The 7,261-nt window shown below is 35.3% G+C and overlaps 1 protein-coding gene across 1 annotated transcript in view; it reads left to right on the top strand.

The window, feature by feature from the left end:
• The first annotated feature begins 4,110 nt into the window (after positions 1-4,110).
• The window catches only part of inpp4aa (inositol polyphosphate-4-phosphatase type I Aa), a 28,040-nt gene continuing 24,889 nt past the window's right edge, over positions 4,111-7,261 (top strand). Inside the window, exon 1 of the mRNA XM_030124735.1 lies at positions 4,111-4,233. The gene's annotated coding sequence lies outside the window, so the exon portion shown is untranslated. The remainder of the gene's footprint in view (positions 4,234-7,261) is intronic.

Raw genomic sequence — 7,261 nt, 5'->3', positions numbered from 1 at the left:
CAACCAACATTGATGGAGCACTTGTTCACTATAAATGAAAAAATACACATAATGATGGCATAGACGTCATCAAAACAAACAAATTAAAAAAAAAAAAAAAAAAAAACCCACATAGACACAGGATCACAATGTATGAGTAATTTCCTTTTTGTTCCTATTGACCAAAACCTTTTTTTCCCCTCATATTCCCTTTTCAGAAAGCATTTTGTCAGTCAGTGTAACAGCACATTGCACAAACTGAGTGAATTATTCAGTCTTATGTTCCTGCTTTGGTTTCAGGGGGCAGGCATTGTCAGTGTAGTTTCACTGTCATTGTTTGTACTTGAATGCAACAAAAAGCCACTATTAATGTTACTTAAAGTTAAAGTGCTGTAAACGAGACTTTTCTGAAATAATATTCTGTATTTTATACATATCAGGGCATTTGATTACCTTTTTTCTGAGAGATTTTTAGCAAAGGAGGGGTTTTTAGAGATGGGGGATGACATGACCCAGGTCAAAGGTCACCAGAGGCAGGATGATGCTGTTTGTGGTTGAGGCTTTTATCAGTCTGTCAGTCCATACAACTCAAGTCACTTGAAAAGAGCATCATTCATCCTCAATGGGTGATGCATAGACCAACCATAGTAATAGATAAGCATAGAGGGAGCAGGACACAGCATCACAGACAATGTGGAAAATACCAAGAGGTAAAAGGTCATGTATACAACATTAATATTAAATGAATAATGGCTACGTTCAAACTGCCAGCTTTAGTGCTCAATTCAATTTCACAGCTCATGTTATTATTATTATTATTATTATTATTATTATTATTATTATTATTATTATTATTATTATTATTAATATTATTATTATTATTATTCATTCATTCATTCATTCATTCATTCATTTTCTGAACCCGCTTTATCCTCACTAGGGTCACGGGGGTCGCTTGGAGCCTATCCCAGCTACATAGGGGCGAAGGCAGGGTACACCCTGGACAAGTCGCCAGTTCATTGCAGTATTATTATTATTATTATTATTATTATTATTATTATTATTATTATTATTATTATTACTATTGTTTGATGATGAGTGGTGTTAGACATGTTTATATTCATCACACACTGTGAAAATACTCCGCTGTAAGAAAATACCATCAATTCTAAACCATGATTTTAAGTAAAAACATTCACATATTATTAAAAGTTATCATGCAGTAAAAGGTCCCTGCTTTTTTTTTTTTACCCTCATATATAATGTTGTATTAATATTATGGATGATTTAAAGCATATGCTGCATTTTGCTGGTACAGACGTTTAAGGTTAAGCTGTCAACATCTTTAGTATTTAAGTGACTCCCTCCAGTGCAGAGCTGTGACAAATCTCATATGGTGACATAAAAGTCCCATGGACTCTGATCTTACAGTTCAGACAGAGGTCATGTTACTAAAAGTCAGATCTGTATCTGATTCAGGAACACATATAGGCAGCTATGTTCAGAGGCAAAAGTGGCCCAAATCTGATCTTTTTAGTCATATGTGATATTTAATTGTTTTGGGGGGGTTATTCCAGGACATTATGAGCTGTGTACATCACATGAGATCAAATCTTTTCAATCCAGGCCACTTTTGTATGTGGTCTTGAATCAAATACAGATCTGATCTTTTTGAGTGTGTTCTCAATCTGAACAGGTCCTAATTCCTACAACTTTGATGCCTCTTTGGATGAAGATTTATCATAACTCTGCACTAGAAGGGGTTGCTCACATGTTATGAAGTTCTTCAAATGCAACATAAACATGAATGCATCAGTAAAATAAATCCAAAACCTCTTATATGATATCAGAACACTGACAGAGACCTTTTTACTGCAGAATGGCTATTGATAACACTTACATATTTTAGCATAAACATATGGTTTGGAAATCTTCTAAAATTTGTACTTGTACTGTATTTTCTCTGTGTGTAAAACTATTAAACAGGTCAGATTTATGCTGCTTTTGCCTGTTTTGTAAAAATGGAGCATCTAGAATGAAAAGACAAGAGGAGTGATGACGTCTGGGATGCATGATAACTGACAATAGCAGTTTAATGAGGTAACAGCTGTGTTGGTGTGGTAGTATAGAAAGTCACAGGTGCATCTTGGTTAATTGTCAGTGTTTTCCTGTCACCAGTAAACCATTTAAGAAGGAGTTACATCACAGAAGTAGTTATTTTAAGGACATTTTAGAGAATTGTGCTCTCTACACTAGAGGCCACATCACTGATATATTGTAAAACTGCCACTTTCAATATGTTCTATTATATTTTATATAACAGCACTCTCTTGTTTGTCCCATTGTCTCAAATTGATGTAGCGTTTGATATGGAGCAGGGAGTATCATACTCTGTCTTCCCGTACATAACACCACTGACTGACTGTAACTCATATCTGTACATATTCTTGCATATTTGCACAACAGTAATAATATTTGCACTCAGCGTCTACCGCTATGACAGTATTTTGTATCTTGCACAATCAACCTTTTTTTTTTTGCACCTGATACACTTACTCTTTGCACAGAGTACTTGCCTCATTTTATTTTACCTATTTATTTTTCCTTGCTTAGTGTACAGTATATTTCCCTTATTGTGTTTTATTTTAAATTGTGTTAACTCCACAGTTTACTTCCTTTATTTCATCTTAGTTTAGCTCTACTGTTTACATTAGTTGTGTGAAGGGAACCTGTAAAGTAAATATTTCATTGCTCAGTACTGCTGTGTATATGACAATAAAGTTCTTGAATCTTGAATCTTGAAGTAGTTCAAAATTCAAGATTTTTATTCATCATGCTCATGGTATGAACAGTGAAATGCAAAAACTGTCAACAAGATGTGCAATAATACTTTTCTTTTTTTCTTTTGTTCAGACAAGGTATAGTTTTTAGATTTTACCTGTCTGAACAAAAGAAAAAAAGAAAAGTTTAATCACATTAACAGAAGACAAAATGAATGTCATTAGCCTTAAGATGTGCAATAAAATTGGTCAAACTGACAAAACTTACAATTAAGAAGTAAAGTTATATAAATATTAAAGAAACAGAAAAAACTATATTACAGTAACATCAACTGTCATATGTACATAGTGCAAGAAACCAGAGCATTGTGTGCATTATGTAAATGTGCAAATGTTGTGTAATGTTACATACATAGTTCATGGTTAACCCTTTCATGCATGGTGGTCAATACAGTGGACAGCTGATCAAAGGTGTTTTCTTGTATATTTATGGATTTGTTATTTTGTGCATCATCCCATACGCTGCAATTCATAGCATTACTGCAACTTTGCTGTTCTAGATAAACCTAATCTGCAGTAACATGTTTGAGTGTAAAAAAAATGCTAATTGTTACGAGACTGAAATAAACAGTTTTGTTTTGTTTGTTTTTTAAACAAGAATTGCTTGTTTGTTTGTTGTTGTTGTTGTTGTTGTTGTTTTGCATATTTTCTCCATGCAGGTATGTTAAAATGTGAGAAAACATCAGATTAGCAGCATTAAAAACCTTTTCTGTTTTGTTTTGTTTTCTCATAGTATATCAGTAAATACATGTTTCTTTGCTTCTAAAATTAAATGCATGGTGTTCAGCTGAGTGAATATTTTTGTAATTCCACGAAAATAGGTTCATAAAATGTTTTTGTTTTGTTTTTTTCCTCATGCCTAAAGAGGAATAAAAACACTCTGGAAAAAAATCTTCCTTAAGGCTGTCATTATTCATGCATGAAAGGGTTAAATAGAAAACAGTCAGAGTTTTACAATAACATGCTTGAAACAATGCAGATACTTAGCTCGCACTGGTCTGACATGTCATTTGTCATATAGAAGCATTGAATTAGTAAAAGGCTCATAATATGAAGAGTCTTTGTTATTGTTATCATTCACCATTTGTCTTTTTTTTTCTCCTCTGTGCAGAAATAGGCTCCAGCTGACAGAACTATTAGTCATTCACTGCTTTGGTTTTCTCCTCCCATGTACAGTATCCCACCCAACTACAGTACAACACAGTGTGGGGTTTTTTATTTGCAGTGTCTGTGTGTGCATAGTGGGCATACAGCACCCCCTAGCGGACACAGGAGGTGCAGTTTCCAGCTGATGTGAGGTATTACGTCTCTATGTGTCACAGGGAGTCTGGGCGAGTCTTGACTGCAGATATCGTCGAGTATGCAACCAGGATGCGCATCAATATGAAAAGCAACCTTTGCGTTTCTATAAGAGGTATGGGATGTTTCCTTTTCTTGTCTGTTCTACATTCTCCATCAATTGTATATTTGTGTATTTGTGTCGAAGGCGTTTGTTCCTGTATGTGTTATCGTAAGGAACAGATCCACCTCATAACATGATCAGAATAAGCCACGGATATTGCTTTAAGCGTCGTTTTTTTTTGCGTTTGTGTTTTCCTGCTGTGTTTGGATGTGTTGAACATAGTGCACATCCTGCAGCACCATGCACCATCCTCAATGAATGGGCATCAGCAGACACCATGACGCAACATTTGTTATTGTCCGAGTGTCAAGGAATACATTTATATCAACATAGAGGAGTGACGACAATGTTATTGGCCAGTGCCACTAGAAATAGACTTTACATTGGACAGCCCAGGCCTGTGTCCCTGTGTATGTGTCCTCTCAGCTTGGTAAACAGAGCGGTTACCACCCAGTTTTTTCACAGTGGTTAATAAAAGACCATCAGATTTAATTCAGCTACTTGCTTTGAACACATTTACATGTAAAACCGGACGTGAAGCAACATCTTATGCCACAGCTGGCCTCCCAGATGCTCCAATAGAGCATAAAGGATTGGATTACATTTGTTGAATCATGTTTTAGATTCAACTTTACTGTCATTGCACATGTCACAAGTACAAGGCGAAGAAATGCAGAGTGCATCTAAAGCATGGGTGTCAAACTCATTTTCTTCACATTCAGTCCAATTTAATCTGAAGTGGGCCAAACCAGTCAAATAATAGCATGAGAGCCAATAAATAATGACAACTCCAAATGGTTTAGAACAAAAAATGACATCCAATTATGCCAGTATTTATGTTTACAAACTACCCAAAAAAAAAAAAAAAAAGGATGTGAATAACCTGAAAAAAATGAAATTTGTAAAGAAATATAAGTACAGGTTTATCATTTATGCATATGCATTACAGGTCAGATCTACAAAGGCAAATAACAGGCAGAAAATTGTTAAAATTGCTCTTAATTTTCTTTAGACATTTCAGGTTGTTCATATTTGTTCAGGTTCACATTTTATTGTTAAAGGATAGTTTGTTAACGTAAACATTTTCATAATTTAATGTTTTTTGCGCTAAATCAAAGACAAAAAACTGGTGTTGTCATTATTTATAGGCTATTATGATATTATTTTTGAGTTTGATGCCCTAACTTGCAATTTGTAAATTCATCCCTTGGGCCGGATTGGAACCTTCGGCGGGCCAGTTTTTGCCCCCGGGTCACATGTTTGACGCCTGTGATCTAAAGCAATGACACAAATTTGAAGATGTAGAATCAACTTTGGGTATGGGATGATATATTTACATAGTATTTACAGTAAACACAGAATATGAATGTGCTAAATGTATTTATTTATTTATTTTTTTATTTAGAACATGCAAAGAAACAAAAATAAAACAAAATAAATTAATATTTAAATGTACAGACTCTATCTTCAATTATGTGCAAGTCTGAATTTTGCATGGTCAAAAAGGAATAGGAAGATGTAGAAACTATTACTAAAATTACTAATTAAAACTACAGAATTAAAATTAAGCAGATAAAATGAAGAATATGTGAGTTTTCATTCACCTTTAGCTGTTTTTCTTTTTATCTTGTTTGCTCACCATGTGCTGGTTTATGTTTTTGATGGAAAAATATGCAAAAACGTGTGCTTTGTGTGTTGAAGTGAAGACCTGAGCTTCATTCTAAAAGACCCTACCTCTAACTGTATATTTATTTGTGGGATTTGTGTGAGTTTTGATTAATGTTCTCCTCTCAGGAATAAACGTATTGCTCATTTGCATAGTTCTGCTCTTTGATCAAACTAATCAGGGAGGCATTTATGGTATTAAGCCTTCCTGCTAACAATGCACCCACGTGCCCATGGCCACAGCCGGCTTTACATCAAACTGACAGGCCTAAATCAGACTCAAGGGACGGTGAACCGGCACACTCTGGCTCTGGACTCAAATAGGATCAATACATGGAAATTGAGAAGAACATCAGGGTTACAGAAAGGCATATGGGGACAGGGAAAACCAAAAAAAAAAAAAAAAAGCTGGAATTTCATGACAGAGCAGAAAAGGAACAGAACAACAAAGATGATAAAGTGAGAGACAAAAAAAAAAAAAAAAAAACGGGTGGGGGAATTTGTAGGAGACAGACTGAGAGTAAATGAGTTGAAGAGGACAGAGGTAGAGTCAGAGGCACTGCAGTGCAGCCGGTGCTGACAGCATCTGCAGGGGGGCAGCTGTATGCAGCCAGCCCGAAAAACTGGGTCATTTTAGCCTCCAGACCGCCCCAAAGGAACCACTACCACGTGGGCCACCTGGATCCCTGTCCTTCCCTTTACTTCTACACAACACATCACTCATATCCTGCTATTCAAGATATTCTCTGGCTCTTCAGTTAAAGTAGGAAGATGACATTTGCATGACTGGGGTCAGAGGTCAGGACTCAGCTTCTTGTTTTACAGATGTTTAACATTTGCACCAAAGACGCTACAATATGAATAGAACAAATGGAAAGGAATCAGACAGTAGTTCACTTTTCCATTCCCATTCTATGAAGGGGTAGATTAGAAAAAAATACTTGATGATCATTTGTTTGTGGGGTGTTTCATAATTAGGCTTCATAATATTAGGAAAATTTACAATATTCAACATTGTGATGATGATATAAGTTGCAATAAATAAACTAATTAACCAGACCAATTATTCTAAGTTGGGGCTTCATTCAAGTGACAGGATGTTTCTTTGCTGACGGTGGAATAGAGATGCCTGAGCCATCTTTTTTCAGGTCCAATACAGATATTGATTCTCAGGTTTTCAGTCTTGGTGACACAGAGTACTGATCTGATCTATTTGAATCTATTTCCTTTTCCAACTTCCATTCAGGAATATATTTTTTCTTGACCAACGGGAGTTTTGTAACTTCCTTGTAAATCTCTTGTACATCTCTGTACATATCTGGTACATAAGTACATAGCATTGTTTATTGTTTACTTATTATTTATTGCTTTCTTT

This window comes from Sphaeramia orbicularis, chromosome 21, assembly GCF_902148855.1.
Source record: "Sphaeramia orbicularis chromosome 21, fSphaOr1.1, whole genome shotgun sequence".
Taxonomy (NCBI): domain Eukaryota; kingdom Metazoa; phylum Chordata; class Actinopteri; order Kurtiformes; family Apogonidae; genus Sphaeramia; species Sphaeramia orbicularis.
This window is presented reverse-complemented; position numbering and strand designations above follow the sequence as displayed.